Genomic DNA, 27,875 nt, shown 5'->3' with positions numbered 1-27,875 from the left:
CCCATTCTCAAGGCAAGAAAATCACAAGAGTACTGTAACTGCCAATGATGTCATACATCAGTTGTTGGTAAATAAACTTCAGTGGTTAACCAACTCTTATTTAGATATCGTGACTCAAGAAAGATCTGACATTTCATGTCACATGTCTCTATGCACCCATATTGAACAAGTTTTCATCTTAACCCTCTGGAGTCTAAGGGTATTTTGGGGGCCTGGAGAAGTTTTTTTTTTTATTTGTGCTTTTTTCAGTTTCTTATAAATATCTAAATGGCTAAAGTCTAATCTCACTGTAATCAGCACAAACTGGGCTATAATAATATATGAGCAACATGTATGTACATGATTGCGTTTTTGAGAAAAAAAATTTTTTATGTTTGGCAAAAAAACACATACAGAACATTGGTTCCCGAGATTTTTGAGAACTGGAGCTTGTAGCCTAGAATTTTTCTTTCTAATAATTATGTGAAAATCTTCTTGTTTACTCACTCACAGAAAACATTGATTTACATTTTCTAAGAAACTTTTTGTTGGTAAAAGTCATATGCGAGTAGGTGTCAACTATCATGAATATCATTGCGATTTACACCTGAGAAGACAAAGGCTCGCATAATGAGCTGCAAAATGAGCCTTTCAGTCAGCTGTGCCACTGAGAGGGAAGAGTTACAAGAAAGAATGTGAGGACAAAATAAATGTATATAATTATTATGTTTGTAGTTTATTTAGAATATATTTAGTTATCCCACAACATAATTTAATATTCACTTGCGAGTGCAGTTACAGTTTATTAGGAACAATCAAAGCTGACTTTCAAACTGAATTTTTTGCATCATTACTCCAGTCCCATCGGGCCATCATTCAGCTACTCCCTCTACCAAAACATCATGTACCAAGAATGTTTTGGTTCATAAATAAACAACTGTGTAACTAGGTTGTATCGATAGTGCATACTGTAACTCATGTTCATTCATAGAAAACTGGACCTGATTCAATCAACCAGACATATAAAAGCTTGTAAAAATAACAAAAAGGAAATGCAACAATTAAATGACAAAAATAATTTAAAATTGGTAACTAAATACAAAAACGTACAGATATGGACAAAAAAAAATACAGAAAATGAAAATCAGTGGACGTGTGAAAACTTTGGCATTTAATATATATAAATAGTTAAGAAGGGCAGCACTACATTAAGTATTAAAAAAACATAGTTGTGCAATGCTTCAGCAAGGTCATAGTGAAAGGTACTGGAATCACTGAAAGGCTAAATAAGTTAGTTTACAATTTATATAGTGTTGTGGAATTCTCAAAAAAAAATGAGATGAGGGCTCAAGTCCAAGGCTTCAATTCACAATCAACAATTTCATGACTAAATATATATAAGTGAATCTGATGACCCGCTGACAAACATATCTAAATGCAACTTTGAACAACGACAACCAGCATTAGATGTTTTGTCAAGCAAAAGCTCAGACAACAAATTCTCACTGCTGACATTCAGTGGTGTTTTGCATAGGTTGCATCAGGTTCTGAGTGCTACATCAGTTTTATTCTCATCTTTTTTGTTTTTTAATGGAGAAACAAAGCCGATTGTGTGCCCCATGAGACTCTGTAGTAGTCACTACACTGATGCTAGGTTTAGTGTCCTCCATATTTTTCTTTTTGCCTGTCTGTTTGCGTTTCGCCACATGGGGACTTTCCTCTGTGATAATGCCCTCTAGGGGCATGGCAGGCTCTCTGCTTTCCCGACTCACGAACATAGATGGATTATGGGATACCATCTCAAACCTCTGCTCTCCAGCTTTACGAACGGCTGCTTTCCTCTTGGTCCTGGGCTGAGGGGAGGGTAAAGTTTGTCCAGCTGCTGGGAAAGGCAAAGCACACTGGAGAGAAGAGGAATAGCTGGTGGCAGACATAGCAGCATTAATAGTGCCGGCCAGGGCTGCACTGCCAAGCCGTGCCATTGCTACAGGGATCTCCTCCAGTGATTCTGCAGAGTCAAAATGATACTCAGCAGGGAGACCAGCGGCTTGAATGGGTGCAAAAGGGGGGAGGGAGGCCCGCAGGGGGAATGCTGGGAAGGGTAAGCGATGACCAAGAGAGGAGGAGACAGTGGTGGCAGCTACAGAGGAATCTATTTGTGTAAAAGGGCAGACACAAACCACAAAGGTAACTCAGACTCTGATTCACCAATATCAAGAGCACTGAAAAACACCACAAGGACTTTTTTTAAAAGCATTTGCTACACTTATTTCAGAATCGATTCAATTTAATATTTTTACAAGATTATACTGGGAAAATACATGCTAAACTCAAACAACTAAACTTGTGAATAAAAGCAGCTCATGGAATCTCATTTCTGCAAGCTAAAAAAACATTTATGACTTCTATGAATTCCTCATAATTACAACTGTCACTTTTTATCCAAATTTCTACTTTATGAAAGAATTATTCGGAGAATTCTAAATGATGACAAACTCATTTAAAAAGTTGAAACTTCTCATAATTTTGACTTTTATAACTTCCTCAACATTTCTACTGGAAAAATGATGAGATAAACTTAAAATAGTTGAAGGAGTTGTTTGACTTTTAATCACAATGAGCGTCATAATTTCAACATTGTCATTATTATTTTTAATGTCAGAATTATGATTTACTAATGGATGTTTTATGTGGCAGAAATAAGCTTCAATAGTTACTAGATGAAATATTTGCACAAGGCACACAGGCAGTTCAGGAGAACAGAACTAATCAAACACAGTAATTACGTACAACTAACAATGCAACACAAGCTAAAATAAAAGTTATAAATCAGGGAAAGACAATTGCTCTATGAACAAATGTTTTATTCTTCTTTTATAGTTTTGCTATTCTTCAGTCTAAAGCAAACAGGGTGTTGTTCAGTGATTCAGATCTACCACCCTGTTTAATATTATAACATAGCAACGTCTTCCATAACTTACTAATCTCCTAAACCAGTGACGCACTGTTAGGATTAGTCTACATTCTATCATAGTTCTCATGTTCGGTATGTGATATGCTGCTAATATGTTGCAGCACTGTGTTTGTAAACATAAACATGTAGCTATAAAATTTTAGGCACCTGAACTAATAAAACACATGCACGAATAATATCAGCGTTGTATACCTATAAGTCCAGGAACTGTTTTACTATTTCTATTACTCTCATCTCTATTCTGGCCTGTACTCTGATCTTCAGCCTCCTAGAATGAATCACTCTGTTCTATTCTACATTTTGTAAATTGCTTTAGATAAAAATTTCTGCTAAATAAATAAATACACTACTATTCAAACGTTTTGGGTCAGTAAGTGACAGTAAAGACTTACACAGTTAGAAAACATCACCATTTCAAACAAAAGTTGTTCTTTTGACGTTTCAGCCCTTGTGAGCATAACAGGCTTATTTTGAGAATCAACCTCAAACTTTGAACAGTAGTGAAAAGCAAAGAGATGATATAGACGTAAGTTGATCATGTACGTGTGTCTTGCCCTGCTCAGCAGAAGTCTTTGGCATGCCTTTGGTGGTGCTGGGGTCAATAGACCTGTCACTGTTTACCTCAACTGCAAGTTTGCACACTTTCCTCTTTTTTTTCTATGGAAATAAATTAAACCGTTTTACCACATAATGAGGGAGACAGATGTTTAATGCAAGTAGAGTGTACAGGGCACTGGCTGTATAATTAGACCTTAAAATTAGTATTAATTTGTTGTGTGTCTGCAGGTTGTGGTGTGTGTGCTAATGTGTCACACCTGTGTGTGTTTGTGAGGGTGAGGAGATGCTTTGTTCTCTGTTAGGACAGCAGGGAGGAGCTCTTCTTCACCCATGTGTTCAGAAGAGCCTCTGACCCGGCCGTTGCCATAACGCCTGCGGAGAGACGCGCATTACTCAAAGCTTGTGCACAAATGACCAAACAACAATTTTACATTCACTTATTTACTTCAGATGTTATACCATAGACAACATTTTTGCAAAAGAAGATGCATCCACTGTCTTCAAAGATCTTTTGCTATAACTGCTAAAAGTTCCAAGAGCCAAATGAAAAAAAAAAAAAAAAGTAATGACAAGTCGTTCCAAACTTAGGAAATTCTATGGAATCACTCATCACCGTCAGTCTGACAGGACATCACATCGCTTTGCCACTGTTGGCTGTTGTCCACATGCAATAATACATCCATACTTCCTGCTACACAGACTGCTCAAACCTGTCCCAGACACTCCCGACTAACAAGAAGTGTAACATACAATAGTGATCAAAAAACAGTCTTATATCTTAGCTTACTAACAATCGTTTTTATTGTACAGACTATTATAATCTCACATACTTCAGAACTTCATATTCATAATTTCATTACTTTTTTCAATGAAAACAATTAAAGTCTGTTACTGAATAGACAATTTACCATGGAGGCGTTTAATGTTGCATAATAAGCTGGAAATTGAAATTCCATGGGAAACAATCCTGCCCCATTGACATGTAAAATTGTACGAAAGCCTGTTTTGCAATCGCTGTTATGCTCTGTTTCTTTTTGAGTAAATGAGCAAAACAGGCCACAGTAACTGCTTCTGCAGACATGGTCCAGTTAGGAGCCTGAAAAGGTAACAAATGAAACAGGGCTTTCTCAATGAAACAAAAACCTTAGAAAAATATGGATTATTGTAAAATTTGGATAGAGAGTTTGACTCCTAATCCTAGGGTTGTGGGTTTGAGTCTCGGGCCAGCAATACCACGACTAAGGTGCCCTTGAGCAAGGCACCGAACCCCAACTGCTCCCTGGGCACCGCAGCATAAATGGCTGTCCACTGCTCCGGGTGTGTGTTCACTGCTCTGTGTGTGTACACTTCGGATGGGTTAAATGCAGAACACGAATTCTGAGTATGGGTCACCATACTTGGCTGTATATCACATCACTTTTGTTACATTGTCAACTAATGGATCAGTCCTTCCAGATATAAAAATCAAGTAAGTAAAAAAAAAAAAAAAAATCTGAAACTGATGCTCTAGCTCACATTTTAACTGCCCCACTAAAAGCATTAGTGTCGTTTCTTCCCTTCCAGCTGAGCTCTCAAAGGGTTGTCATGATACCATAATTGGCCAGTAAAATAAATGAGGTTATCTGTATTTTTTGGGTCAGTGTAAAGGGAATCAGTCAACACCTTTAGGAAAGCGTGGATGAACTTTATTTGTTCCTTTGTTCAACTAATATTACCCCAGATTCATTTACAAACAAGACACAATTCAACGCAGGATTTGTGGAAAGCTCGAAACTAAAAGACAATGCTGTGGCGACTATATTGGATCCGAAAGTAATCTCACAACACACAAGTTTGAGTAACTTTTTTTACTTGGTCAATATTGCTTCGTCTGTGATTACGGATCGTTTGATATGAACTGAGTATTTAGGCATTTTGACCTAAATCACAGCAGCGTCCATCTGTGAAGGACTTACAGGTAACTGTCAAACATACAGTACATAACTGTTAGCCAATAATAGCAGTGGGCATTTAAAGAAAAAAATAATTAATATTACAACTTTTTGCACAGTAATGTACATAACATAACATAACTTGAGTCATTGACCATGTAATATTTTTAAGTATGCTATCATTTTATTAATCCAGCTGACAAAACTCACGCTTGGGAGCTCATGCCGGTTGGATCCTCTGCCTCCATGTCAGGGTTGGTGTAGCCGAGTGTCCCGCCATAACTGACCTGCTGCTGCAGCAAAACAATGATAGAAATTAAATTATGGTGAGAGAGCGTTAGCAGGCATATCAGAGATACATTACAATTGCTTCAAAAAGGATTAGTGGTCCCACATAAAACATTACTTGTTGCATTGTAAACAAAAGCATCATATGATCCACATTAGATACTGATTGTCTTTCAAATTAACCCCACGATGTACAACCTTAAGAAAAAATAAATAAATAAATTACTGACAAAAATAATTTACCCATATTACATTTGCTCAAACTAGCTGAAGGGTACTACTGAGTTAAGGCTGGGGTCAACTTAAATAACCCTTCTGGAAAATACAAACAAATATCTCAACCTCTCTAGGTAAGAGATAGCACATGTTTAGAATAGTGAAAGTATTTTGTATGTTACATACTTCATTTTAACTGTTCACATACTGTTCAAAAGTTTGGGGTTAAACTTTAAGTCTAAAATATGCTTATGGTCACCAAAGCTACATTTCTTTATACTTTAAGATAATATTACAGTTTAAATAACCATTTATTTCTGTGATGGCAAAGCTGAATTTCCATCAGCAATTACTCCAGTCTTCAGTGTCACATAGCACTTCAGAAATCATTCTGTGCTGATTTGGTGTTCAAACATGTATTTTTATTATCAATGTTGAAAACCATTGTGCTGCTTAATATTAAACTGATTCTTTATTTAAGATTTCTTTTATAAATGGAAAGTTCAAAAGAACAGTATTTATTGGATTGTATTTATTAGATTGTCAAAAAGTATTATACTGTCAAAGTTTAAAATGTTACTGTCATGCCTGCTTAAAGCCATATTTTTAAACACAGTGCTAAAGATCCACACTGCAAAAAGAGATGTGTCAAAAAACAACACATGTGACTGTGTAGATAGCATTTTGACACATCTTGTGTAGATTTTAGCACACAATGTGTACTTTTTTTTTTTCTCCCGCTCTGGATAATTTGACACCATACATGTGTTATTTACTGATGGGAAAACATTTGTGTTGGCAGAGGAAATAAATACACATATTTTATCTGGTAGATATGAAACGCTGTACAATTAATAAAAATCATGACGAAAAACAAATATATTCTTACCAATTTTATATCGAATTTACAAGATTAACGGCTGTTTCTGTGTCGCCCAATCACATCATGTGCCACTGTCTTTTTGAAAGCTGTTTCCGTCCGCCCTTTTTACTCAGTCACTATGCGTGGGAATAACGATGCAGTCAGACATGGAGACCGATGTAAGTATTTTTGTATTATTTTGTGGCATTTACATTTCTCGGCGAGCTGATAATAATAATAAAAAAATCTTCCGATATGTATAAGCTAAGTTTGTAATGAGTCTATGTTAACTGTTGGCCTAAGTTACATCGAGTTTTGAAAAAGAAATACTGAGGTACAAAACCATATTTCAATATTGAACGTTATTTGGCAATAAATGGCTCTTTGTAGGTTATTTATTTCACATATTGCTAGAATGATATTGCATGTTGGGATGCAAACAGCGCGCTTTTCGGCGCCTCCCACTTTTTTCACGTCAGTTTGGGTGACCTGGGTCTGATTATTATTTCACAAAGTCATCTGAAGCCATTCCATAGCTTAGTGTGAGGTACAAAAGTCTATTTACATCATTAAATTAAAGTTTACGGAAACTCGTTTTCCCTCCTCTGCGACTGTCAATCATTCTCAATTCAGAATTCAAACAGCGCGCGCGCCTCGTCCGATTACAGCAGGATGCACGGTAAAACTTTCTCCAATCACATTATAATGCTTGATCTGTAGATAAAAGGCTTTGGATTTGAACAAATGACTTTATTTTGTGTATATTATGTTTGTTGCTGTTTTTAAATGACTCGCTACCGCGTGCCTGTTATCCTCTAGACAGCGACGGACAACGTCTTTTTCTCATGCTTTTTCTTTCTCTCTTTTTCGCCGGGTGGCGCGCGAGCACAGCGAGTTTCTGAACTTTTCACAACTAGAGCTGAAACAACTAATCGATTAAAATCGATTATTAAAATAGTTGTCAACTAATTTAGTCATCGATTAGTTGCTAAATAACTTTTATTTGCCGTAAGAGCCTCATTTAGTGCATATTTTAAATCTGCGGTGACCAAAGTGTGGCAGTAATGAGCCACCGGAGGGTTTACTCAGCCAGTACAGCAGGAGAAGTAGCGAATAGCCAATAGTTGGCCTTGTTTTATGTCACGTGCTTCCCGCACAGCGTCTCTGCAGCATTTCAGCGAGATGGCGGAGGCAGGCGGCAGTGGAGTGAGTAAGCTCGAGAAAGAAAAAAGCGAACTAATAGAACGAAGCAGCATTCGGCAGTTTAGGATATCGCGCAAGATTTGTCAACAAAGAAAACGTTTCATCACTGGAGAGTTTTTTTTTTCGACACCATCGTATCAATTGATTTTGATTAATATGCGCGAGGGAGGGAGAGAGAGAGAGCAAGACAGCACTCGGGTGAGTGCGCGTGCGTGCCCGGGGCTCGCGCTCTCTCGCTCTCTCTTTGTTCTTATATGCCCTGTCAAGCGCGCCCTGTTAAATTGACAGGACTTAAAAACACATGCAAATGATACACTTTCACTCTATGATGGTTAAACTCTGCAATTAATATTTTTTTCTCGGAACTAATGTTTTGGTAGGAACGAAAGTTTACATCGTATATTTCGAACCGCGTTATAGCTCATTACCATAGAGTTGAGCTACTTTCAACTTTCTGATTGATTTCACAGCATAATCTATAAAGCTGTTTTTCAGGTATAAGCTGCGTGTTTACAGGAAAAAATAAAATGCAATTTACTGCATCTGTATTCTGTTTTTGAAATCTCCTTGTGAAATTTGCTAGAGTACGTATGGGTCAGTGTTTTGATTGCAGAAGAGTTCGACAAAGGATTACTAACACATAATAAAACACAACTCCAGGTATGTTTTTGATGTGGATATGACAATGGAAACTGGTTAAAATCTCTAAAAAGTCTATTGAATGATAAAGACCCTTTGTTAATAATTTACTTGGGGGGGGGGGGGGGGGGCAAAACTAAAATATAAACCGTACATAAACCGATTAATTGATTAATCGTAAAAATAATCGCCCGATTAATCGATTATTAAAATAATCGTTAGTTGCAGCCCTATTCACAACCAAAACTAAGCCTCGTTTTTACGCATAAAATATTAAAAATGGCAACCGTGTGACATAAGTGTATTGATATTTATTCACACACAGCACACTATACATAAAGAGTAAATATCATTTCCCACCTTCTCTTTTTCCCCAGGACCTTGCTCTTGAATCTGAAACTGTCAAAGTTCTGGCTACTCTGTTTAAACATGAAAAAGAGTGCTCAAGAAAAATTTACACTGTTAACAGTGCTGAACATCTCATTAATACAGCCATGTCCGAGCAACCAGGTTTTGCTTTTAACAGAGTTCAAAAACACAATAGTGATTTCAAAGAGTTTATTGATGTTGACAGAAACGTAGAAATCCAGAACTTTGACAGATTTCAAATATTCAGAACAAGCGCAGAAGCACCACACCACCAAACAAATGCTGGAGAGGCCTGTCAAATACAGGTATTTTGTTTTGAAACTGTAAATGCATTGTTGTGTGTTGTTTAGGGCTCTGTTAGGACTGGGCAGTAGGATTTGAAATTCATGTCACTGTATTGTTCCATGTACCAAGTAATGTTAACCTTAAATTAATGCAATTCCAATGCAATAAGTAACATACCATGTTGGCCCTCTGTCAACATGTTTGTCTTTCAACATATTATTAGTTGCTTTACATTCAGTTGAATTAAAGGGGCACAAAACATAAATATCTGGGCTCTGCTGAACATAATAGTATTTTTATGGTAAAAGTCACCTCCATTTCCCTCTGCTTTCATAAATATAGCATGTTCCAGTGCCAGATGAACCGGGAGGCCTGCAGCCTTTACTTCAGAGCAAAAAACCAGAGATACTTGAGGAACACAAAAGAACAGGAACACTTACAATTGAGTCCAGGAGACATCTTGTCAAAGTATGCATAAGTCAGTTGGTGGAGAAGCATGGATTGTAAGTATATAAACTCAGCACTGTGTAAACTAGCCTATATAAACTCGACACTGAAGCTAAAATGGCAACATTTCCGGCCTGATTGGAATTAAGTATCTGTGGATTTTTCTCTTCTCTGTCCCCCTACAGTTACCCACCAAGTGCTGAAAAGCTCGCCCTTGCAAAGGGTATAATCACAACTTTCCCATCCTTGAGGGTTCATATTGACGGCAATGGAGATGGATTTGTAAGTAAAAGGCCAAAACAACAGCCAAATTTGTGTTTAAAACTCTGGAAGTAAATGTTTTGCAGGTGTCTTTTGTCATCCCTTGACAGTTGTCAAGTAGCATATAATGTGTCTTGATAAAAAATGTACTGTGTTATATTTACAGTTATGTCATTAGACTGTTTATGTAGGTGCTCAATTTTGTTCTCATGTCTTCAGGAGCATTTTTATGATCCATCGTCTCATTCTGGCTTCTTGGAGATGAGGCTGCGTAACATTCGGCGAAAGCTTGAAGCAGGTCAGCGGCGTTACACAAAACGCAACAAAGGGTGTGCCACAGGTAGGGATGCAACTAACGATTATTTTCATAGTCGATTAATCTCCCCATTATTTTCTCGATTAATTAACTAGTTTGATCAATAAAATGGTGAAAAAATGTATATCATTGTTTGCCAATGCCCAAGATTTTGTCCTCAAATGCCTTGTTTTGTCCACACACCAAATATTTAGTTCATTGTCATAGAGGAGTAAATCGAGTAAATCTGAAAATATTCAAGTTTAGAAGCTACAATAAGAAGTTTTATGTATTTTACTAAAAAAAATACACAAACCAATTAATCGATTATCAACAAAGTTGGCAATTAATTTACTGTTAAGGTCAACAACAATTGATTAATTGTTGCAGCCCTAGACACAGCAGCAAGATCGGAGCAGGACCAGGGGGAGAGCAGTGGGACCGGTGAGTGGATCACCCTGATGAAACGACTCAGGCCCTCTGCAGAGAACATTCCTTCAATCAAATCCGCAATGGAGAATACATACACCAGGCGCAGATCGTGGATATCAAAGGCAACTCCTACATTGACTGAAATCTTCAACGAAAACCCACGCTTCTTGGATATGCCAAGTTTGGTAGGTTTCTCATTGTAAAAGATCTGATACTCTTAGTAACACTGTTGACTTAGAATATATTCTGAAGAAGTCTCTTTTTTTTAAGATCGATATCGAGTTTGGCAAAATAACAGATGGAAAGACAGACCAGTTCATCAGAAAATGGGAAGCAACCATCATTCCAAAGCTGAGAGCAGTGGCTGCCTTGGAAAAAGGTGGTGTTGCTTCACTTACGGAGGGGATGGATGACCAGACAGATGGTATGTGTGTATGTGGTGGTGTGTGTGTGTGTATGTGTGTAATGATATGGCATGCAATGTCTCAAAGGTATTAAAAAATATTGAGGTGGTCTTGAAAAAGTCTCGAAAAGGTATTAAAATTAACTTCAAGATTCCTGCATATACCCTGATGTAGGAACCCTTGCTTTATTTCCTACGTACCAATAATATTAATTAGTCCTTTATCAGTGTAATTCATGTTGGTAATACGCTGATTATGGATAAGCACCTCATACATAGCCTGGTTAAAACCAGACTCATTTACTTTGTAAATATAGTCTGGGGACTCATGATTGGGGAAACATTTCCAACGGTAACATCATGATGGGGGTATACTTTAGGTTAACTTTGAAATTATTGGTTCAGCCTAACCAATCACATTGATCAGGGATTCCGAACATTACTTCCTACTTTACCTACATTTTACAAACTTGACAATAAACAGCATCAACGGTCAGTATGTAGACCTACCTTTGCTGTACATAAATGTACACATTCTTCCGAATGCAATTTCTGATGCATTGCTACATCTGTACTACCAGAGCCTGTCTGGGGTCTGATGGGAACTTAGTGAATGATGGTGTTCCAGAATAGTTTCTCCCTGAAAGGAGATCTAGGTGGGTGTGGCCAGGCTACCTCATACAGCCCCAGTTCAAGCCGGTTTAACTCAGTTTTTGAACCCCAGTTTAAAAACACATGATCTAATCCTTTTAATCCTACTTGGAAATATTTGTTGTAGCTTTAATCTGTTTTCATTAAAATTTTCAGATGAAAAGTGCTACACTATGCTGGTTCTTCTGATACATCTTCTGCCACCAATGCCCGGAAGTTGCTGCAGTGTGAAGTCAGCAATAACATTCCTGATTGATTTTGTACCGGTATGTTTCGTAATGATGTCTGTAAGAGCCAACGAAATACTAGGTATGGTGGCCCTGCAATTTATGACAACACATGCAGATAGACAAAACACGTAACTTAAGAAAACATCAATTTGACAACATATGCACAGCATTTAGAAATTGCACTGCAAATTCATGCGTTGTCATAAATTGCAGGTCGTTTGCATCCGACGGCCGCCGTAACTAGGTAATTATTAAATTTAAAAAAAAAAAAAAAGTTAAAATATTTAGGATTTTATTACAATTCATAAAATGTGTAAATACCGGTAGTACAAAATGTATAACACTGTTTTTATGACTTTTGAATTTGATATTTTCTACATACACATTTAAAGGGTTGTTACAACCCTGGCTCTAGGGATGCAACATAAAGGACACTACAACAAAGTTTGCCAATCAAAATTAAGTTTATTTAATATTAAAAGAAAAAGGGGACTGTAGAAGCAGAAACACTACTGCTGCAGTGCTGGCTGCAAGACGAGAGAGAGTGAGAGCATGTGTCCAAGACTTTAAGTGGCTCCCTTCAGGTGGCACCAATTAACCCATTGATTGCAGGTAAACTACCAGGGAAACTGCAACAAATCACAGATTAGAACACTCCCACATAACACTCCCACCCTTAAAACATTGCTATGGAATAACATGTGGCAAACTCAAGTACATGAAATATAAACAAGCACTTACGACCTTGACAAAGCATCCGCCAAAACATTGTCCTTTCCACGAATGTGGCGGACTGAAAGGTCATATCCCTGCAAGAACAGGCTCCATCGCATTAAGCGCTGGTTAGAGTTTCTCATACTATGGAGGAACACTAGGGGATTATGATCAGTGTACACAATCAGTGAAACACTGGATGAAACATACACATCAAAATGGTTCAGAGCAAGAATAAGGGCCAAAGCTTCCTTTTCAATGGTAGAATCTGATATCTGATGGATATCAAATTTCTTTGAAAAATAGCACACAGGATGCTCAACTCCCTCTGAATCATCTTGAAGAAGAACTGCACCCACACCGAAGTCACTAGCGTCCACAGCTAGCTTGAAAGGTCTGTTAAAATCAGGGGCAGCAAGAACAGGAGAACTGCTCAACAAGGCCTTCAGATTGTCAAAGGCCACCTGGCATGACTCCGACCAAACAAAAGGAACCTTAGGACTAAGCAGGTTAGTTAAAGATGTAGCAACAGTGGCAAAATTTTTGCAAAAACTCCTATAGTATCCTGCCATACCCAGGAAACGTTTTAGTTCCCGCTGAGATGATGGTACAGCAAAGTTCACGATGGCCTCCACTTTTGCTCCCACTGGAGACACATGACCGTGGCCAACAACTTTACCCAAGTAAGTTACTGTGGCCTGCCCAAACTCGCACTTGGAGAGGTTCAAGGTCAAATTTGCAGCCTTTAACCGTTTGAAAACATCCCTGAGCTGGGCCAAGTGTTGAGACCAGGTAGAACTATAAATAACTAAATCATCAAGGTAAGCCTCACATCCTGCAACTCCTTCCAACACCCTATTCACCAGACGCTGGAAAGTAGCAGGTGCATTTCGCATTCCAAATGCCATAACCTTATAATGACAGAAGTTGTCCGGCGTCACAAAAGCGGAGATCTCACGGGCTCGCTGGCTGAGTGGAACCTGCCAGTAGCCTTTTAAAAGATCTAACTTTGAAACAAAAGATGCAGAACCTACTTGGTCAATACAGTCGTCTAGCCGTGGAAGAGGATAGGAGTCAGGCTTAGTGATAGCATTTACCTTACGAAAATCGGTACAAAATCGAAACGAACCATCATGTTTCTCAACTAGTAAACATGGTGAACTCCAAGCACTAAAAGTCGGTTCAGCTATGTTATGTTCTAACATATACTCTACCTCTTTACGCAAAAGCTGCCGTTTAACAGGATTCACCCTATACGGGTGCTGCTTAATAGGGTTAGCTTGGCCTACATCAATGTCATGCTCTAACACATTGGTACAAGATGGAACATCAGAAAACAAGGCCAAGTATTGACCAATTAACTGAATAATATCAGAGCGCTCAGAGAGATTTAGATACGACAACTGAATGTCTAAATCAGCCAAGATTTTAGAATTTGGCAATCTACTCTGAGCAATCTCAGAGACAGCAACACCTTCTACGGTCTCAGCAGATGGAGCATTCAGTGTAGCCAAGGCCTTGATCTCTCAAGACCCTGTTTGATTACGGTCAAAGTAAGGCTTGAGTAAATTCACATGGCACAAGCGGATTTTCCTTTTACGATCTGGAGTCTTAACCAAGTAGTCACACTCACCAACTTTCCGATCAATGGTATATGGACCGCTATATTGAGCCTGCAATGCAGAACCCAGTATTGGTAAGAGCACCAGCACTTGGTCTCCTGAACAAAACACCCGATGTTTAGCCTTTCGATCATACCAAGTCTTCATCTTTTCCTGAGCTGCTTTCAAATTCTCTTTGGCCAGTTCACAAGCTCTGCTAAGCCTAAGACGAAAGTTAGACACATAGTCCAAAAGGTTAGTAGGAGTAGAATGCTCAACATCTAACCATTTCTCCTTTACCAATTTCAAGGGCCCCCTCACAGTGTGGCCAAACACAAGTTCAGCTGGACTAAAACCAAGGGATTCCTGAACCACCTCTCGAACTGCAAAGAGGAGTAGAGGAATGCCATCATCCCAGTCTCTCTCAAACTCTTTGCAGTAGGTCTTCAGCATAGTCTTGAGAGTTTGATGGAATCTCTCAAGTGCACCTTGAGATTCTGGATGATACGCTGATGAAATATTATGCCGAATAGACATCTGCTTCAACACCTGGGAGAAAAGGCGAGACATAAAATTAGACCCTTGATCAGACTGAACAACTCTTGGTAGCCCAAACACTGTGAAAAACTTAAGGGCTTTGGAAATAGCAGGGGCTGTGACCTTGCGCAAAGGAACAGCTTCAGGAAATCTTGTAGCAGCACACATAATTGTGAGAAGATATTGATTACCTGACTTGGTACGAGAAAGAGGTTCAACACAATCAAGACATGTTCAAATGGCTCTCCAATGGCAGGAATTGGATGTAATGGAGCTGCAGGAATAGACTGGTTGGGTTTGCCTACAACCTGACAAACATGACATGATCTACAATTCTGAGCCACATCGGACCTCACCCCAGGCCAGAAGAAATGCCTTAACACACGATCCAAAGTTTTCTTGACCCCCAAATGGCCTGACAGACAATGATCATGGGCAAGACACAATATGTCAGATCGATAAACTTCTGGAACCACCACTTGAAACACACTACTCCAGCCATCCTCACATGGTATTTTTGGATCTTGTTTTTGCTCAAGTATTAACGGTTCATGGGATGGAAACATCTTTCCACTCCCTGCCAAGTTCATGTCACCTTGGGCCATGAAAGTATCATAAAGTGGAATCACAGATTGACTGTTGAAAGGTTTGGCTTCAACTTGCCTCTTAGCAGACATAGCACGAGTAGTTGCACAGACAGGAAAAGTTTCTGGAAATGCCAATTCAAGTTCGTCTGGACCATCTGACTTGAGGACAGTAGAGGTTACCTCAGGGACAGCAAGAACTTTCCCACCAGCTAAATCATTCCCTAGAATAAAGGACACCCCATCTATGGGAATCTGGGAACTAAGTGCCACAACAACATTGCCAGAGATTAAATCTGATTGGAGATTAATGTTATGTAAAGGCATAGACAAAAATCCCCCACCAAAACCTTTAACAATTACCTCTGAACCTTGAGCTGACTTTTCATTGAAGGACAAGACATCACATAAAATCACAGATTGAAAAGCTCCAGTATCTCTCCAGATCTTGATAGCTTGCCTGTGTTCAGGGTCAGAAGACAGATGCACAAAACCATCCATCAGAAATGATGATGAGCCAGCTAACTCACCTTTCTTGCATGAAACATCAGCAACTGAAGATGTCAATGGAAGGCTTGGCACAGGGCTTACAAAGGCTACAGTCTTTGCAGACTTCTGTTTCTTACTTAGAACAGGACAATCTGCGATAAGATGGCCTGGTCTCTTACAATAAAGACAAGCCCTTTCTGAAATCAAACCGTTAGTAGTCATTTTATTGGAAGGTGATGAGGCAAAGGGCACAGACTCTACAAACCGAGACCTATTGTACTTAATCTGGTCCTGAAACTCAGCTTGTTTGTCACCAAAATGTACCTTATGGGTTAAGACAAACTCATCTGCCAAGATGGCAGCTTGTTCTAAAGTCACTGCCTTCTGCTCATTCAAATAAACAGAAACAGCCTCAGGCAGACAGTTTTTAAATTCCTCAAGCAAAATGAGTTGTCTAAGATGTTCCTTACTTTCCACCCTCTGAGATGTACACCACCGATCAAACAGATTCTCCTTCTGTTTTGCAAACTCAACATAAGTGTCGTGAGCAAGTTTTGTACAACCTCGAAAGCGCTGGGGGTAAGCTTCAGGAACCAGCTCGTATGCCCTCAATATAGCTGCTTTAACCTCATCATAATTAGCGCTCTTCTCAAGGCTTAGAGCGGAATAAGCTTCCTGAGCTTTACCTACCAAGATACTTTGTAAAAGCAAAGTCCACATAGTTCTAGGCCACTTTGATGTGGTTGCCACACGTTCAAAATGAGAAAAATATCTCTCAACATCTTTCTCAGAAAAAGGAGGTACTAACTTAATATGTCTACCAACATCAAATGGAGAAACATCACCTCTTGGAGTTAAAGCAGCCGCTTTTAATTCCAGCTCTTTAAGAGACCGTTCATGTGCAAGAAGCATTTCTTTCTCTCTTAATTTTGTATTACCCTCTAGCTGTTTCTCCTGGAAAGCTAGCTCTCGGAGCCTAAGCTCAATTGCAGCTTCAGACAAAGGAGTAGTCATGGATTGTGGGGAAACCTGCTTAACTTTCAAAATACCATTGTCAAAACACTTCTAATGATTTCCTTCACACTATCCTTCAGTCGCTTCTCACTACTTGTGATGGGAATATCATAATGAGAGGACAACTGCAAAAGTTGATCCTTTGTGAAAAACTCAAGTAACTCTTCTGAAGGTTGCTTTAGGAAATCTTCTAAAGAAGCCATTACTAAACTCAACACTAACTACACTTAAGTAGTAACACTACTTCTTACATAGAAGTTCAGCCAACGCAACAGGTCCAACAGCACACAGCTACAAAAATGACAAATAGCAGCAAAAATGCTCTCAAACAAAGCTTTAAACAAAGTAGAACTAACCCAACCACAGAAGATTACTCACCCCAAGCAATCACGAATATCTAAAGGCAATACTGGGCATTAGTCTACACTAAAGTCCGCAAAGGAACTTCACACAACACTGCTAACACACTAAAGTTAGGATCATGGACCAAATAAACATTACAGTTCCTCAAAAAAATGTTTAACTCACCTAGCTTAAGTATTCCTCTTTCACTTCCATCAAAAAGTGAGCATAGTTGCTGAGCTCAAAACACATGAGATCCACCCGGATACCTGCCTAACACTTCTAACTCCTATCTATCTTCTGAGGTGTACCAGGCACGAGGCGACTTTAAAAGCAAAACCTCAGCAACTGTGAACCAATTAATCAATGGTCACAGTTCTGAAATGCTTACCCCCGACAGAGAACAAGTCTCCACCCAGAATAACCTCGAAAACAAAAAAGGAAAAATAACAAAAGAGTGAACCGATGGAAGGATCGAATAAATCAACCCAGCTGGAACTCTCACCCTTCCTAACCGGGAAAACTCATGCATATACTCAAAAATACTCAAACAACCATACTCACCAAATGATCTCAATCAAAGGGAACAAACGAATACAGTCCCCAAAATATCAAAAGAAAACCAATGCTTTTTACCAACCAAATTGGACGAGCCCCCATTATGTTACAACCCTGGCTCTAGGGATGCAACATAAAGGACACTACAACAAAGTTTGCCAATCAAAATTAAGTTTATTTAATATTAAAAGAAAAAGGGGACTGTAGAAGCAGAAACACTACTGCTGCAGTGCTGGCTGCAAGACGAGAGAGAGTGAGAGCATGTGTCCAAGACTTTAAGTGGCTCCCTTCAGGTGGCACCAATTAACCCATTGATTGCAGGTAAGCTACCAGGGAAACTGCAACAAATCACAGATTAGAACACTCCCACATAACAAGGGTAATCTTGTCTTACTTACAAGTGGTAACTTACAGAAGAATAATTACTCAAAAATGTTAACTAATGCAGTATAGCATGCACATTTAGACCTCTTTATGCTGCTTTTTCAACTCTTAAATTGCATCTTTTTTATCTTCTTTAAGCCTGGAACCAGTATTGCATCCCTCTGCGATAACTCCGAGATGGCATCAAGGACCCAGCCACAGCTGATCTGCATCAGCAGTCTGAAAAGCCCAACACGACAATACATCATCACTGCAAGGAACGACCAGGTGACCATTCCTCTAAATGATGGCCTGACATGTGCAGTTGACAAGCTATTCAAGCTTTACTGGGTGTGCAACTTGACATATCCACCACAGCTGAGCTCTGTCTTCACCTTCTTTGAATACATCTATGATGTGACCATCTCAACCAAGAAAGCCAAGGTACTTGAAATCCTTTCAAAGCTTCAGGCTGCGCATTAAATAACACAATGTATAAGTGTCCAAAGTGCAGACAATTGATATCTACAGAAGTAAGGAGAGTCATTTGGCATCTCCGTGAAATTCATGCCTTATCAGATGGACAGGACATGACCATTATCTGCAGCCAAGATGGTTGCCCAAGACCGTATCATAACTTCAATTCATTCGCCAAACATCTTCATAGAGACCACCAGTCCACAACAACATTCATGGACATGACATTTCAACCTAATGACCACAGTTTATCAGATGCATATGACTATGTTCCAGTTCAAACTGCCACTCCTAGTGAAACTGTTGCCTCTTTTGTGGCAAAGATATACCGTTCATCAAATACAACTTTAATGGATGTAGCAAAAACTATCTCTTGTACGCAAGAGGTGCTAGAGAGGACTGTTGATAATCTTAAACAGTCAACAACTACATTGTTGAATAATCTGCAGGTACCACTTTGCAGTGAGTCTGTCCAGTCATTAATGGGTGAGTTTGAAGCTGCTAAACTACTGTTTAAAGATGTAGACACACCTTACAAAATGAGTAAATACTTTGAAGAGAAATTTGATCTTGTGAAGCCGAAGGAAATCTTTATTGGTCATAGGACAGACACAGCAAGAAAACAGGGACAATTAAAACAAGTTTTGGCAGCAGACACGTGTCAATATGTGTCAGTAATTGAGACTATTAAATTTCTGTTCAGTAATGACCAGATGCAAAAAGTTTACCTTCAGGGTAAGAAGTAAACTGATGGGAAAATGCACAATTATTGTGATGGGACTCATTTTACATCTCACCCATTGTTTGGAACATGTCCTCAAGCACTCCAAATACAGTTGTATTTTGATGACCTGGAAACAACTAACCCTTTAGGCTCCAAAACTAAAATCCATAAAATGGGTGCTGTTTATTTTAGTTTTAAAAATCTGCCACCGCAATATAGTTCTTCACTTTCAAATATTCACTTATATCTTTTGTTTAATTCTATGGACAGAGAGGTATATGGATTTGGTAAAATTTTGGAACCACTGGTAGAGGAAGTTAGACTACTTGAAAGGTCGGGTGTTGCAGTACACATGCAAGGACAAAGACATCAACTTTATGAAACAATCTGTGTTTTGACTGCTGACAATTTAGCTATCCATTCCCTCTGTGGTTATTTGGAAAGCTTTTCAGCCAACAAGTTTTGTCACTTCTGCCTGATTGACAAAACGACTGCGCAGACTGTTTTCGACGAAGATAAAGTAGAAAAGCGCACCAGAGAAAACTATGAGCAGCATCTGCTACCTAATGATCCATCTGCAACTGGAGTTAAAGAGGACTCCTGTTTAAACAAGCTGCCCTATTTCCATGTCACTGAGAACACATGCGTTGACATTATCTAAGAACCTCTGACAATGCAATAAAACAGACGGCATCGCAAATGTGGTGCCTTTTACAGGTATTACCCTTTTTGGTTGGTGATCTTGTTAGTGTAGGAAGTGAACATTGGCACTTATTCATTTTGTTAAGAGAGATATGCAGCATTGTATTTGCATCTGTTGTTACATATGGACTTGCTGTTTTTCTTAAACAGCTCATTATTGAGCATCACACACTATTCAAGAAGCTCTATGACCGAAGCTTGATACCCAAACATCATTTTATGACACACTATCCACGAATGATGCTTATGTTTGGACCTATATCTCAATTGTGGTGTATGAAATTCGAAGCAAAGCATAAACCATTAAAAAGACATGCTAATATAGTTGGAAACTTTAAAAACTTAAAAAAAAAACTTAAAAAAAAAAAGATTTGAATATACTTTGAACAGCACTGTCTACGTCACCCATGCTGTTAGTGTGTACGGACAAACTTACAGAACTGGCTCTGTAATGCCTCTTAAAGCAGATAACAAAGGAGAGCCTTTATTTGGAGAAATTATTCACATCATACCTCAGACTGATGACATGTCTATCCTGATGTTTGTAAGAATTCTTACAGTGAAGTACTTTGATGATCATTTCTATGCCTATGTTGTACATCAAACTAAAGAGTATGAAACGATCAGTCTGGCCGATACTGCAGATTTCAGGCCTTTGGACATAATGCAGGGTTTTGATTCAGATGAGCTATACTTAAACCCAAGATACAAGATTGTTTAGCTAATCCTTCTCAAGAATGCAAATTGTCAAACTGCAGACTGTCATTGTCATCTTTGAAGTTGTGATTAATAACAATCACCTTATATATTCAAACTGGGTGATGTTTTACTCTAAACGATTTCAAGTCAAGTTCAAGACTAATTATCATTGACAAAAGTTATATTATTATCTCAGTGATCTAAACAGGTTTCTTATAAAATGAATTCATGCATCTGTGTTTTCTGATATGACTTATATGTTGTTACATGTCATCCATTAGTAATAACTGTGATTGTTAAATGCAAGTATGGTTTTCATACAATTAACTATTTTAAACAAATGTTTCTTATGACATGTATTCATGCATCTGTTTTTTATGATATGACTGATCGTATGTCATCCATTTGTCATAACTGATTGTATCTTTTAATATGTATTCATGTTTCTGATATTACTCTTATCACTGTATATACTGCTACAGTTAGTGCAGTAGTTTTTGTTGTACTTTGCACTCATTAAATGACAAATATATTTTGACATTTGACTTTTTTTTTTATGATTACCGTACATATGCTTGGTAATGTTAACACATTATTAGTCGTTTCTGGTCATTTTCAGCCACAATCAGCACTTAATGTTTTGAAATAACATATTTAAGTTTAAAATTGTCTCACACGCTTTGTGTAAAAAGTATTGATATCACACATTTGTGTGTAAAGTTATCTACACAATTTCCGTGTTAAAATAGCTCACACATCTATTGTGTAAAACATGTGTTGACATAGCACATTTTCTGTGTAAAATTACCTGACACAATTTCTGTGTTAAAATAGCTCACACATCTATTGTGTAAAATTTCACACAACATGTGTAATCCTTGAACACACTCACCACATGTGTTAAAATTCTACACATGATGTGTAATTTTTAACATCTCTTTTTGCAGTGCATCAAGGCAGGTTCACACTGTCCTCTGAACACAAACCATGTGCTCTGTGGCAGGAAGTGAACTCATGGTGTGAGGTCATTTCCTATAGTTTAGTGTGAGCTCAACGTCCCGCCCATGGGAGGATTTGGCAGTATCCTGGTGGAGAAGTTTTCCTGGGAATGTGTTAATTGCTCTGAGAAGCAACTGGACAGATGATTTCATCCTCACACTAGGTTGTTTTAACCACCTGGTTGCTACAACAACTAGGTTTCCATGAGCTAGCCACCCTGATGATTATGTATGTGGACACTTGCTCTGTTATTTCAGTATTCATATTCAGTACATAAGCCTTCATGGGGAATCTGATAGATTTGTGAACAGATATGTAGTATTTCAAAGGCTGAAAAACCTAAATCATTATAAAACAGAAATGTGGAAGTTTGAAGTCATGGCCATATCTAAATACATACACTGTCTTTCAAAAGTTTTTGGTTACTAAGTTTTTTTTTAATGGTTTTGAATGAATGTCCTTATGCTCACTAAAGCCCTATTTGGGCAGGACTAGTTTTACAGGGGGTCGTTAGAGAAATCTGTGTTTCACAGACGTACTTGGTGATTTTAATCCCGTCTGAGTCTGCCATGTCTGTGTTTTTCTCACACAACCTCTGTGATAATTCCAGAGCAAATGACCTACTGTTTTTCAGCAAACTCAGTGATCCTCTGAGAAAACTAATCCCGTCCGAATGCGAATGTCTGTGATTGCCGGTGATATTTTATTTCACAACGCGTTTTCTCGTGTGTTTTGGCCAACGAAAATTACCGTAGATGCTCTTACCACGCGCATTTTTGATATATTTGCTTCCCGGCAAAGAAACAATAATAAATAATAATATTAATAATAATAAAATCAAGGGCCAGATCACATAAACTGTTAATACTGGCTATTGTAATATCAGCATCAGGTAAGATTACTCACGTTCATTTATGCACACTCAGTTACATAATGTTTTAACAGATCTACCTTTATGAAAATTAAACATGGGTTAAGCCTACTACAAAAAGAAAAAAAAGAAAAGGTAAACCAGGTAAACTGAAGAAACCACACATTAACATGGTTTTGCTGTACTAGCCATTTAGTATTTATTGTGTAATAATATTAATCAATCCTAACGACTGTATGCAATGCACGCATATGGAGAGCGTGATCTCTGTGACACCCAGATGCACAAAACAGACCCTCCAACCTCTGTAATAAACACGGAGATGTTAGTCCCGTCCGAACTGATACATGAAAATCGCAGACGTCAGGTGGAAACTCAAACATAGTTTAGAAAACGAGTCCCGTCCGAATAGGGCTTAAGGCTGCATTAATTTATTTATTTTTATGCTTTAAAATCTGACATTTTGTAAACTATTAATACAGTTTAAAATAATTGTACTATTCTAATGCCTTTAAGTAATTTATTAATGCAATTGCAAAGTCTGGTGGACGTTGTCCTGCTCCACTTCACAGACGCTAATGACTAATTAGTGAAAGGGGAGTTTTATAATGACATGACACTTATTTATGACACTTTATTCACCAGGAAGAACAGCTCAGAGAATATTTAGATGAAAATATTCTTATAGAATTAATAGCATAGAATTAATTTAAACATATGTCAGCATGTCTCCTGCACCTGTGCATTTCATGAATGCTCCAAGTACTAATATATGATTACCAAAAAATAAGCCGAAATACAGATCTGTTGAAAGCCTGCATTGTTTTCAATGGACTGTCAACAAAATGGTGACATTAATCAGCTAATTAACTGATATATTTGCAAGTTTTATGTGAGTAGAAAAAAAAATATCTTTTTGTGATTTTAAACAAAACAAAAATGTATATACATTGACCATAAAAAAAAAAAATGCACATAACCATCTTTAGCTGTGTTGAAAATATATGTTTGTCTGTTTTACCTTGATTAGATTAATCGTGGGAACCCCAGATTCATGCTCTGGAGGGGGCTTTCTGGAATTTTTGGCCTCTTGCCGATGCCTCTGTCACACAATATACTCATATGTGCTAAGTCTGTTCCACACTAAAGGAGAGAATGAGACAGGGTCTGATACAAAACGTCTACTGCCATATCATCCATAAACATCAAATCATTTATTATATCTTTCAGGATAGGAACCATATCTGCATATTTTTTATTGAACATAATATTCACATCATTAGGAAAAAACTTGCCTATTATAAAGAATAGATGTGGATGTTTATTTCTGGTTTGATCTCAAAAACAGGGCGGAAAGCCTCTGGATTTTCTTGGAATGCCCTCTTGTGGCACAAAGTGAGATGCCACATGTGCATAACTGGGCTCAATGTAGTATATACAGCAGCATTGAATATATTAATAAATGTTACAGCATATTAGAATGATTTCTGAAGATTCATGTGACACTGAAGACTGCTGAAAATTCTTTGCCATCACTGGAATAAATTACAATTTAAAATAAATTAAAATGTAAAAGTTATTTTGATTGTAATAATATTTCACAAAATTATTATTTTTACTGTACAAAAAAAAAGAAGCCCTGGTGATAACATTATTTAAAAATATCTTAGAAACCTTGTAGGTGGAAATAGAATAGTGTAGTGTAGCAGAGTAAGTGTCCCAGCAAAAGCGCAGACAGCAGGCCCAGAGCAATGGTGACTCCTGCTAGAGCGGGAATGGCTGGACCAGCTGTGGTGACTGGAGCCACTGGTAGAAACACAAACCACACCACAGACTCATTCCTTACTGCAGACAGAAAAATAGAAAAAAACACAGAAGATTAGAGCTCTGACATCTGGACACATCTGTCAAAATGTGTGGTTTGTTGTGTGTAGTGTGACTAACTTTTCAGTACATTCAAAGCACCCACAAAACACCACTTACCTTGTTGAAAGTGCGAGTCGGAACGAAGTTTCGATGGGTCCAAAAAGAACTCTATAAAAACATAACTAGCAATAACTACAATCAAAACAATCCCCAGGAGAGCAGAGATCACACTATTGAGAAAAATCCTGTCACAAATAGAGAGAGAGAGAAAAAGAAATAATTAACAAATACATTGCACTTGAGATTTTTTTTCTATTTTATTACATTTTCAAATGTAATTGAATCCTGTGATGGCCAAGCTGAATTTTTATTTTAAATATAATTTTTTTGTAATGTAAATGTGTTTACTGTCACTTTTAATCAATAACACATTCTTCATTAATTAATAAAAGATAAAAAATAATAATAAATAAATCTGACCCTCAAAATTTTGAACAGTAGTGTCGGTCTACCAGGATGCATTTGTGGATGTTATGCCACTTGTAAAAAAGAAAAATGCTGCATTAGTTATGCCACAGGGACTTTATTCACACTGCCTGAATATTTTCATTTAATGAAGTCATTTGCTACATTAGAAGGTAAAAACACACATGACTTATTCATTGGCCAGCATCCCAAAGGTCTGCCAGTGAAAATGAAACTCACAAATGAAATGAGTGTTTGTATGTGATGCTAAGCAACAGCACTTGATCTCATGACTGTTTTATGATTTCCATTTGAGAAAACATTACATATATCATAAAATCATGAAATGTTTCACATCAGCATACTGGATATGGTGACAGACTATAAAATAAAATGCTTTATCTGAATTGTACATCTCTTTCTGAATAGTTTGTCACAGGATCCATCTTTTTAAAAAAGACTCACTCACACAGTTAAAATATCTATCTACCAGCTGCTGTCCATGGAAACAACAGGACAGAGAAATGAAAGACAGAGAAGAGGAAGTGAAAACGACTCACCTGTAGTTTCTGCTGCCCACACAATTGTTCAACCATCGACAGTGGTGGACAAAACTTGCCACACACTTATCACATGCACTGCAATGTTTTGATTTAGGCCCCCTGGGAAGAACAAGTTAACAGGTAATTGGTTATTTACAGATTGTGGGGTAAGAGCTGCTTGAAAAGTTACATGCTTGGACAAAATGCATTAAGTACAGGGACAGGCAAAAAGGGTAGCATATCCTGTGCAAGTGCTAAGCATAAGCTCCTGAACATTAATTCAGGAGATGTTAAGACAGAGAAAACAATGTAATCTCAGAAACTTGCTCATACAGTCTGTCAGATGCAAAGTAGTAGTCTGTCAGTTAGTGCTGGGTGGTTTAATCAAAACTTTTTTTTTAAGGATTCTGACAGTTGTTAACACATATATTAAAGCAGTTTGCAATGTCAGATGCTCTGACGGACACGCAAGGCCACATTAACAATTGGGCTAGGTGGGGCTGAAGCCCTTGGGACCGAGCAACATGAGTTACTCAGTAAAATCCCAAACTATCAGGTTATTTTACTAAAGCTGATGATGAAGTGGAAGTTATGGAACAGCAAGTGGACTTTGAAATATGTCAATCTTACTGTGCGGTCATTTAAACGCTTTTGGAAGCAATGTGGTTTAAAAACCAATGATTATAAATGATTTATGCACATTAATCATTAATCACATTAATTGCTGACATGGTTTCCAAGCCTGATACGAGCGATACACACCTCAGGCTTAAAGCAGCTGCGTGTACAGCCGGACTAAACTTGAGTTCTTTCTCACACATGTGCTTGAACGTCCAAATACACATAGTTATGTGTCAAAATGCCCGTCTTTGTAAGTATCCTCACAAACTTATTCATCTGTGTCTTAAATGTACGTTAATAATTAAAGATAAAGCAGACTGTTATTGTGTGAGGTCTTATAGGGACAGTTCACCCAAAATTTTTGTCATCGATCACTCACCCACAAGTTGTTAAAAACCTCCATGAATTTCTTTGTTCTTCTCAAAACAAAAGAAGATATTTTGAAGAATGTTCATAACCAAAAAGTTTCTGGTCTCCATTGACTCCCATGGTATTTTTTCATACTATTGAAGTAGAGCTGGCCAGTGTGGCATACATGTATATCGTTACTGCGGAATAAAGTGTCCATTGTTAGAGATCTTGCTATATTTTATATTCCGCGGTATGCAAATATATCTGCGTAACATAGTATACTGCTTAGGCACTTCTACCAGAATGCCTTTTTTTTTTTATACCGGTTGCATAATTCAAACCCAGTTTACCATTTGAACCAGTATATTGCCCAGCACTACTGTCAGTTATGGTCAAGTTGCTCATGAAACTATAAAGTTTCTCAAATGAACTATATATTACAGCATTAAAAAAGTGCTGCAGTAGTTTAGTAATTTCCAATTCAAGACTTCGATGTCAATGATTGTAAGATTAAGCAACTTGTTCTTATGATATTCTTGTTATTGCAGCATTTTAATAAAAACAACAAGATTGAATAAAATGTAGTGGGTGTGTATTACAGTCGTTTTACTACAGTTACAGAAGGTTACAGAAGTCTGAATAAAGAATCTGTACACATTCATACCCACACAACTATAGAGACATAGACAGCAACACGTCTGTACTTACACATCTACTTCACAGAGGGAGCAGTGACAGTTCTCGATGACATGTGCACGTTTAGTGCGGTCAAACACCGGCATGGGTCCCTTATAACTCTTAGCTCTGACATTATAATCTGCAGGGTCAAGGGAGATGGCCATCAGGTGCATGAAGAGGTGACAGACAAATGTAATGCCTGTACACTGATCTCGAAGTTAAAGACTGATAATTACTCAAAAAAATGAGACTCTCAACAATTTAAGATTCGCTGTATATAATTCACACAGAGCTGCACAAAGATCCAACTTCCATCGGCTGCTACAGGGTAACATATGCATATTAATAAGAGCTGATGTGCACAGGAATAGCTTCTGTGCAGGCAAAATGACAAACTGCAAAATAAGGATACAATATATCCGGCTGGGATCCAGTGTTTGGGGAGGAGAGGCACAAATACACCAAAGCCAGTGACAGCAAAATAGAGATAAAGCAGCCAGGTCAGGAGCTGGAAAGGGTGCGGGGGCCAGCTCCAACCATTGGTCCGAGAGCACAGGGGCACATTAGCACTCCCAGGCACCCCCTCACTCACTGGGGCTGTGCGATTGAAGTTCTTACTGCAGACATCCATGAGAGGGGAGCCTCCTTCTGTCAC

At 38.1% G+C, this 27,875-nt stretch overlaps 1 pseudogene; it reads right to left on the bottom strand.

Annotated features, from left to right (window-relative positions):
• Window positions 1–1,550: 1,550 nt before the first annotated feature.
• LOC132098738 (palmitoyltransferase ZDHHC1-like) lies at window positions 1,551–27,875 on the bottom strand (annotated as a pseudogene).

The sequence above is a fragment of the Carassius carassius genome, chromosome 2, assembly GCF_963082965.1.
Source record: "Carassius carassius chromosome 2, fCarCar2.1, whole genome shotgun sequence".
In the NCBI taxonomy this organism is placed as follows: Eukaryota; Metazoa; Chordata; class Actinopteri; order Cypriniformes; family Cyprinidae; genus Carassius; species Carassius carassius.
This window is presented reverse-complemented; position numbering and strand designations above follow the sequence as displayed.